The sequence below is a fragment of the Triticum aestivum genome, chromosome 5A, assembly GCF_018294505.1.
Source record: "Triticum aestivum cultivar Chinese Spring chromosome 5A, IWGSC CS RefSeq v2.1, whole genome shotgun sequence".
NCBI lineage: Eukaryota > Viridiplantae > Streptophyta > Magnoliopsida > Poales > Poaceae > Triticum > Triticum aestivum.
Window position 1 is genome coordinate 584514524 of NC_057806.1, and position 9387 is coordinate 584523910.

A 9387-nucleotide genomic window follows, 5' to 3' on the forward strand; every position below is an offset into this window, starting at 1 on the left:
TTTATCCTCTTGTCACGATCATCTTTCAACTTCACCCTGAAATTACTTGAACCTTTCAATAATTCAGACTCGTGATTCATCAAGTAAATGTACTCAAATCATCTGTGAAGTAAGAACATAACGATATCCACTACATGCCTCAGCACTCATTGGACTGCACACATCAAAATGTATTACTTCCAACAAGTTGCTTTCTAGTTCCATTTTACTGAAAACGAGGCTTTCAGTCATCTTGCCCATGTGGTATGATTTGCATGTCTCAAGTGATTCAAAATCAAGTGAGTCCAAACGGTCCATTTGCATGGAGTTTCTTCATGCATATACACCAATAGACATGGTTCGCATGTCTCAAACTTTTCAAAAATGAGTGAGTCCAAAGATCCATCAACATGGAGCTTCTTCATGCGTTTTATACCAATATGACTCAAATTGCAGTGCCACATTTGTGTGGTACTATCATTACCATCTTTTGGCATGAACATGTGTATCACTACGATCGAGATTCAATAAACCATTCATTTCAGGTGTAAGACCATTGAAGGTATTATTCAAATAAATAGAGTAACCATTATTCTCCTTAAATGAATAACCGTATTGCGATAGACATAATCCAATCATGTCTATGCTCAACGCAAACACCAATCTCGATGGTAGAGGGAGCGTGCGATGCTTGATCATATCAACATTGGAAACACTTCCAACACATATCGTCAGCTCACCTTTAGCTAGTCTCCGTTTATTCCATAGCTTTTATTTCGAGTTACTAACACTTAGCAACCGAACCGGTATCTAATACCCTGGTGCTACTAGGAGTACTAGTAAAGTACACATCAACACAATGTATATCCAATATACTTCTATCGACCTTGCCAGCCTTCTCATCTACTAAGTATCTAGGGTAATTCTGCTCCAGTGGCTGTTCCCCTTATTACAGAAGCACTTAGTCTCGGGTTTGGGTTCAACCTTGGGTTTCTTCACTAGAGCAGCAGCTGATTTGACGTTTCATGAAGCATCCCTTTTGCCCTTGCCCTCCTTGAAACTAGTGGTTTCACAAACCATCAACAATTGATGCTCCTTTTTGATTTCTACTTTTGTGGTGTCAAACATCGCGAATATCTCAAGGATCATCATATATGTCCCCGATACATTATAGTTCATCACGAATCTCTAGCAGCTTGGTGATAATGACTTCCGAGAAACATCACTATCTCATTTGGAAGATCAACTCCCACTTGATTCAAATGATTGTTGTACTCAGACAATCTGAGCACAAGCTCAACAATTGAGCTTTTCTCCTTAGTTTGCAGGCTAAGAAAATCGTCGGAGGTCTCATACCTCTTGACGTGGGCACGAGTCTGAAATCCCAATTTCAGCCCTCGAAACATCTCATATGTTTCGCGATGTTTCAAAACGTCTTCGGTGCCTCAACTCTAAACCGTTTAACTGAACTATCACGTAGTTATCAAAATATGTATGTCAGATGTTCGCAACATCCACAGACGACGTTCGAGGTTCAGCACACTGAGCGGTGCATTAAGGACATAAGCCTTCTATGAAGCAATGAGGACAATCCTTAGTTTACGGACCTAGTCCGCATAATTGCTACTATCAACTTTCAACTAATTTTTCTCTAGGAACATATCTAAATAGTAGAACTGAAGCGCGAGCTACGACATAATTTGCGAAGACCTTTTGACTATGTTCAGGATAATAAAGTTCATCTTATGAACTCCCACTCAGATAGACATCCCTCCAGTCATCTAAGTGATTACATGATCCGAGTCAACTAGGCCGTGTCCGATCATCACGTGAGACGGACTAGTCAACATCGGTGAAAATCTTCATGTTGATCGTATCTACTATACGACTCATGCTCGACCTTTCGGTCTCTTGTGTTCCGAGGCCATGTCTGTACATGCTAGGCTCGTCAAGTCAACCTAAGTGTTTCGCGTGTGTAAATCTGTCTTACACCCGTTGTATGTGAACGTTAGAATCTATCACACCCGATCATCACGTGGTGCTTCGAAACAACGAACTGTCGCAACGGTGCACAGTTAGGGGGAACACTTTCTTGAAATTATTATGAGGGATCATCTTATTTACTACAGTCGTTCTAAGTAAACAAGATGCAAAAACATGATAAACATCACATGCAATCAAATAACAGTGACATGATATGGCCAATATCATATAGCTCCTTTGATCTCCATCTTGGGGCTCCATGATCATCTTGTCACCGGCATGACACCATGATCTCCATCATCATGATCTCCATCATCGTGTCTCCATGAAGTTGCTCGCCAACTATTACTTCTACTACTACAGCTAACGGTTAGCAATAAAGTAAAGTAATTACATGACGTTTATGTTGACACGCAGGTCATAAATAAATTAAGACAACTTCTATGGCTCCTGCCGGTTGTCATACTCATCGACATGCAAGTCGTGATTCCTATTACAAGAACATGATCATCTCATACATCACATATATCATTCATCACATCCTTTGGCCATATCACATCACATAGCATACCCTGCAAAAACAAGTTAGACGTCCTCTAATTGTTGTTTGCATGTTTTACGTGGCTGCTATGGGTTTCTAGCAAGGACGTTTCTTACCTACGCAAAGACCACAACGTGATATGCCAATTGCTATTTACCCTTCATAAGGACCCTTTTCATCGAATCCGATCCGACTAAAGTGGGAGAGACAGACACCCGCTAGCCACCTTATGCAACTAGTGCATGTCAGTCGGTGGAACCAGTCTCACGTAAGAGTACGTGTAAGGTCGGTTCGGGCCGCTTCATCCCATAATGCCACCGAATCAAGATTGGACTAGTAACGGTAAGCATATTGAACAAAATCAACGCCCACAACTACTTTGTGTTCTACTCGTGCATAGAAACTACGCATAGACCTAGCTCATGATGCCACTGTTGGGTAACGTAGCATAAATTCAAAATTTTCCTACGTGTCACCAAGATCTATCTATGGAGTCATCTAGCAACAAGGGAGGAGTGGATCTACATACCCTTGTAGATCGCGCGCGGAAGCGTTCAAGAGAACGGGGTTGATGGAGTCGTACTCGTCGTGATCCAAATCACCGATGATCCTAGCGCCGAACGGACGGCACCTCCACATTCAACACACGTACGGAGCAGCGACGTCTCCTCCTTCTTGATCCAGCAAGGGGGAGGAGAGGTTGATGGAGATCCAGCAGCACGACGGCGTGGTGGTGGAAGTAGCGAGATTCTAACAGGGCTTCGCCAAGCGCTGCGGGAGGAGGGAGATGTGTCATGGGAGGGAGAGGGAGGCACCAGGGCTCAGGTATGGTTGACCTTCCTTCCCCCCACTATATATAGGGCCAAGGGAGAGGGGGAGGGCGCAGCCTTGCCCCTTCCTCCAAGGAAGGGTGCGGCCAAGGGGGGGAGGAGTCCATCCTCCCCAAGGCACCTCGGAGGTGCCTTCCCCCTTTAGGACTCTCCCCTCCTCTTGTCCCTTTGGCGCATGGGCCTCTAGGGGCTGGTGCCCTTGGCCCATGTAGGCCAAGTCGCACCCCCTACAGCCCATGTGGCCCCCGGGGGCAGGTGGCCCCACCCGGTGGACCCCCGGGACCCTTCCGGTGGTCCCGGTACAATACCGGTGACCCTGAAACTTATCCCGATGGCCGAAATAGCACTTCCTATATATAATTCTTTACCTCCGGACCATTCCAGAACTCCTCGTGACGTCCGGGATCTCATCCGGGACTATGAACAACTTTCGGGTTACCGCATACTAATATCTCTATAACCCTAGCGTCACCGAACCTTAAGTGTGTAGACCCTACGGGTTCGGGAGACATGCAGACATGACCGAGATGACTCTCCGGTCAATAACCAACAGCGGGATCTGGATACTCATGTTGGCTCCCACATGTTCCACGATGATCTCATCGGATGAACCACGATGTCAAGGACTTAATCAATCCCGTATACAATTCCCTTTGTCTAGCGGTACGATACTTGCCCGAGATTCGATCGTCGGTATCCCGATACCTTGTTCAATCTCGTTACCGGCAAGTCTCTTTACTCGTTCCGTAACACATCATCCCGTGATCAACTCCTTGATCACATTGTGCACATTATGATGATGTCCTACCGAGTGGGCCCAGAGATACCTCTCCGTCACACGGAGTGACAAATCCCAGTCTTGATTCGTGCCAACCCAACAGACACTTTCGGAGATACCTGTAGTGTACCTTTATAGCCACCCAGTTACGTTGTGACGTTTGGCACACCCAAAGCACTCCTACGGTATCCGGGAGTTGCACAATCTCATGGTCTAAGGAAATGATACTTGACATTAGAAAAGCTTTAGCATACGAACTACATGATCTTGTGCTAGGCTTAGGATTGGGTCTTTGTCCATCACATCATTCTCCTAATGATGTGATCCCGTTATCAATGACATCCAATGTCCATGGTCAGGAAACCGTAACCATCTATTGATCAACGAGCTAGTCAACTAGAGGCTTACTAGGGACATGGTGTTGTCCATGTATCCACACATGTATCTGAGTTTCCTATCAATACAATTCTAGCATGGATAATAAACGATTACCATGAATAAGGAAATATAATAATAACTAATTTATTATTGCCTCTAGGGCATATTTCCAACAAGGCGGTGGTGCTGTCCCCGTATAGGAACAATGTTCTCCCTGCTCTTTTCCTGTTCTGTTGGTGTGTTTATCAATGGCGGAGGGGATGCGGAGCTGTGTCTCTGACAGGTCTTCCAGAATCTGGTCGGTTTAGTTATCGAAAGGTGGATCCATCTGGATGTGGCCGGTGTTCGTTGTCTTCAGAGTCTAGAAAGCAATGGCTTTTCTGAACGACTGCTAGAGCAAAAAAGAGTGTAGTGGAAAAATAACCGCTCTAATAAGAAAAAAACTAGAAAGCAAGGGCTTTTCTTAACGACTGCCAGAGCAAAAAAGAGTACAATGAAAAAATAATCGCTGATTGACTAAGTAATAGCACAAAAGTGATATCATAGTTCCAACATATATGACCTATAAGCTTGGCCCTAAGTTAGTTTCTATTTATTGACCAAATTTAGTGAAAAAAGTACATTTTGAATATATAAAAAATACAACATAAACATACTTCATAATGGATCTATGTCCTTTGCTTCACCGGCGGGGGCCTCCTCTTTGTTAATCTATAATCTATGTTGGTTAGTGCAACACCCCGGCCGGCTCCTACCGTGTAGACATCCTCAAAGTCAGAGGTAGATAGTTATCTCTGGTGCCTCAACCATAAACCCTCAGTCTTGGCCGAGGCTATCAGAATCTGAATTGGATCCAAACCCCTCTGGTAGGATTGCAAATTGTAGGATCCTAACTAACAGAGTCTTAGATCCTAGATTCTATCAGCTAGAATTGTAGAATCGGCCCAACAAAAGTATGGATAAATTTGTATAATCACAAAAAAGTGGTGATTCTGACAACCTTGGTCTCGGCCAAGCTTCTCCTCATCTCCACCACGATCGGGCGGGAAAAAAATATATCATCGGAGAGTGCATACACAAAATAATCGGCTGATGAAGCCCAACAATATTTTGTTGACTATAAGTAACAGCAAAACGTGTTTATCCATATGTGCCATTAGTTACTTAGTTAGCTTTCACTTGCACATTGGCAGAAGCAAGGAAAAGAACGGCCGGCATAGTGGAATATTAAGGTGTACGTAGGGAACCAGCTGGTGGCGATCTTTGCCTGTGATCTAGGGCAGAGATGAGATGAATTCCTCCGCACACCTAGCTCCGACTTGGAAGTGATCAAGGTCAATCCACACATGATCAATTATATGTATCATCGAAGTCATGAAATAGCAATCAAAGATTGTCTATTAGAAGACTAAAGCGCGCGGAGATTTGATCATAGTCCCGAGACAAATTAAATTGGACGACACAAAGAGCTGGACGAAATGTTCTTCTTCTGTTCCCTTCCCGCCAGGGCAAATTAAACCAGGCGAGGAACAAGTAGTTCACTAGGGTACGTAGAACCTGATGAGAACAGGAGCAGCTAGCATAGTGTAAACGTGGCAAAAATATCAGGCAACACGGCATGCACCTGGTGGATGTGTCACCTGGCCGGCCGGTGAGGCGGGGTACGTGAGTCCAAGCAACAAAACAAACTGTTCTTCGCTCGGGTCGCGGTCGCCATGACAGCGCGCGAGAGCGGAGGTGCCCTGGGCCTCCCAAACGATATATAAACGAACCTGCTGCTGTCTGCACACACCACACAAAGCACAGCACGAAAAGCACAATAGAACCTGATTCTTCTTCTTCTTCTTCTTTCAGATTAACCAGTCCAAGAAGAAGAGCCCGCCGTCGTTTTCTAGGTAATAATCCAACTTTCTAAAGTTAGACATGGAGGCGGTGGTGGTGAGCTGCGATTGCTGCGGCCTGGAGGAGAAGTGCACCGGCGAGTACATCGGCGGCGTGAGGGCCTACTTCGGGGGCCGGTGGCTGTGCGGGCTTTGCTCCGAGTCCGTCAAGTACGAGGCCAGCCGCAGCAAGCGCGCCGCGGCCATGGGCGTGGAGGAGGCCGTGCGGGCGCACATGGCCTTCTGCCGCATGTTCAGGCGCGGCGGCCCCGCGGAGCGCGTGGCCAAGGGCATGTGCCAGATGCTTAGGCGCGCCGCGTGCGAGAGCACCGGGCCACCTCATCGTCCTCGTCGCGGCGGACATCGCCGGCGACGGCGGCGTCAGCGTCCGGGCACCACCGCGCCTCGGTGCCGTCCGCCTGAGTTGATGCCTGCTTCTTGCGACGAGGTGATGCTTCGGCACAATCTAGCTAGCTACTGTATATGCCTATATGCATGCGATGTAATAGTATATTTTGTTTGTTTGAGACAGGACTTTTAGGTCCCGGGGGTCGGGACACCCGGCTATCTCGCCGTTCATTCACACTGTCCTGACTTGGCGATCTGTGCCCCGCGCTGTAATGGAGAATGGGGTTAAAGGCTATGTGAACAGTAAAAGCCGAAGTAAGTAAACTATTTAAAAATGGCAATGGGCTGCGTAGGTCACTGTTCAACCTATACACAGAATCTCCCTCACCTGTCACACAGCTCAGTCATTGCTCTCCTTTCCCACAGGGATTTGCAGAGTCTTGCCGGCCCATCCCATCATTCTTTATCAAGTAAAGAGCTACATCAACTTTCCCGATCAAAATAACCAAGTAAATAATTGTGCCTCACTAAGATGCCGGACCAGAAAATTATAAAATAAAGACGGTCCATGCATGAATCGATTCATAACATGCACAGCAGTATAACCATTGATTCATAGCGTTCCACCTAGCTCGATCAGTCCAAACCAGGAACAGTTTCGCCATCGAGTAAAATAAGGATGGCCCATGCATGGCCTGACGCCGCTGTCAGGAACAGTAGCCAGCTATGCAAAACACGACTGATATGACAACTCGTTTCAGCACTATGGCTGCTCCTGCTGCCCCAAGATGGCTGCTACCTATAGCCTACTAGTCCATAGTAGCAACACAATTAGGAAGGTCAAATGGACTGGTAAGCATGCAGACGCTGCAGATGCTCTGCAGTTTGACAGAAGACCATATGAATCTCAACGAGGTCGGATGGATAGGAAAACAGGGTGCCCCGACCCCGGGGGACGAGGATCCCCTGCCGTGCGGCAGGGTGCCGTTCCGTCGCTGACTCATGGGTCCGACTGAAACTTGACCCACCTGTCAGTGGCCTAACGGCAGACGCCGTACGTCAGAGGAGCTTCCTCCGACCCCGGGAGCTACCACATCTTTTCGATTTTGTTTTGAATTTATTCCGGAAACTACACACGAGTGTTTGATGGAGTACTATATAATGTACGAGGTTAAAGCTCATTTAATCTTCGCATGAGGATCTTGATCTACCCAACGACCGAGCCGCTGTTCTTGGCCCAAATCCTTTCGAGGTGTAATCATATACAGATATACTCCGACTGGTGCAGTGCATCGATCGATCTGCTTGAGAGTGCTTTCCTCTTCGTTGCGGTTCTCCGTCCGTCAGAATTACCTTGCGCTTGTTATGCATAGTTTCTTTTCTTTTCTTTTTGTTTCTTTGCGCACCGGCCTCAGTTTTCAACCCGATCGACGAGACGGCGCCATGGTCGGGCCCGTTGCCTTCGCCTTCGCCGTCTGTTGCTTTTGCTATCCTTGCCCTCAATACACGTGCAGAAACATGAGAGGTTGATACTGCTAGTGCATGCTCACCCGTGGAGAATTTTGTTTAGATAATGGATGGAAGAAAACTTCTCCCGTGGAGAATCAAATGTGAGTCACCCGAAGATTTGTGTCCACTGCAAGTTTGTCTGATAGACGTACATCCTGAGTACAAAAGCTTTGGCATGCATCCTAGCTTGACACCAAGCTAACTACTCCATCTGTCCAATAATGTAAGACGATTTTGACAATAGCGTAGTATCAAAAAAAGTCTTACATCATAAGATGGAGGGAGTACTTTTCTGACGGATGCCAATCTAATAAATACTCCACTTAGCTTCTTTTTTGTGTCATAGAGAAAGCGCACAGTGCAAACATGTATACATGAGCTCTTTTACAGTGATTGGGGCACTACTCAGACTGCTGCCTAGTACCGACCCTCTAATTTTTGTTAGCTGTCCGATTTGTCGGAGGATTAAAAATGATTAAATTTAATTTGTTTAATTTGAGAAGGGCATAATGGTCCACGGCGAAATATTTTTTTCTACTGATCACCTCCACGACCAGAACCACATCTAATCGATCCAGGTCGAGGTCAAGTCCTCGTCCTCGCCCCCTTCACTGTCCCCGATGTGCCCGGCGAGAGGAATCAATTCACCGTCCTCGTCCTCGTCCTCGTCCTCCTTCCCTTCACTGTCCTCGACGTGCCCGACGACAAGAAGAAGAGTAAGGCACCACATCTGCGCCTACTGAATCGGCGGCAACACTATTACTCTGGAGGAACTCGATGCCGACCCATCCCGTCTCTTCCTGCCTGCCATCCTAAGGTATGAATTGACTTGACTCAGATTCGTAGCCTCGTCTTCCTACTTAGTTTTGTCATCATCAATTTAGGTTTCCGTAGTGCATGCAATATAATTTAGGTTTTTTCATCATCGATGCTTAGTTTAGTAGTTTTTCGACGTTGATGCTTGGCCTCACATGTACAACGGCCAAAGTTTAATATTCCACACAAGATTTCATACTGCCTTTTCATGCACTTGTTTTTAGGTGTGAGCTATTTTTCATCTACAACATGGATAAACACCAACTGTGCATTTTGTATATTATATGCAGGAAGATATGGCGGATGTAAGTGATGAGTGTATGCTCGAGTACTATCATATTGCCA

General features: G+C 46.2%; 1 pseudogene; it reads left to right on the plus strand.

Moving 5' to 3' along the window:
• The first annotated feature begins 6412 nt into the window (after positions 1-6412).
• Positions 6413-6845, plus strand: LOC123107815 (uncharacterized; annotated as a pseudogene).
• Positions 6846-9387: the final 2542 nt, after the last annotated feature.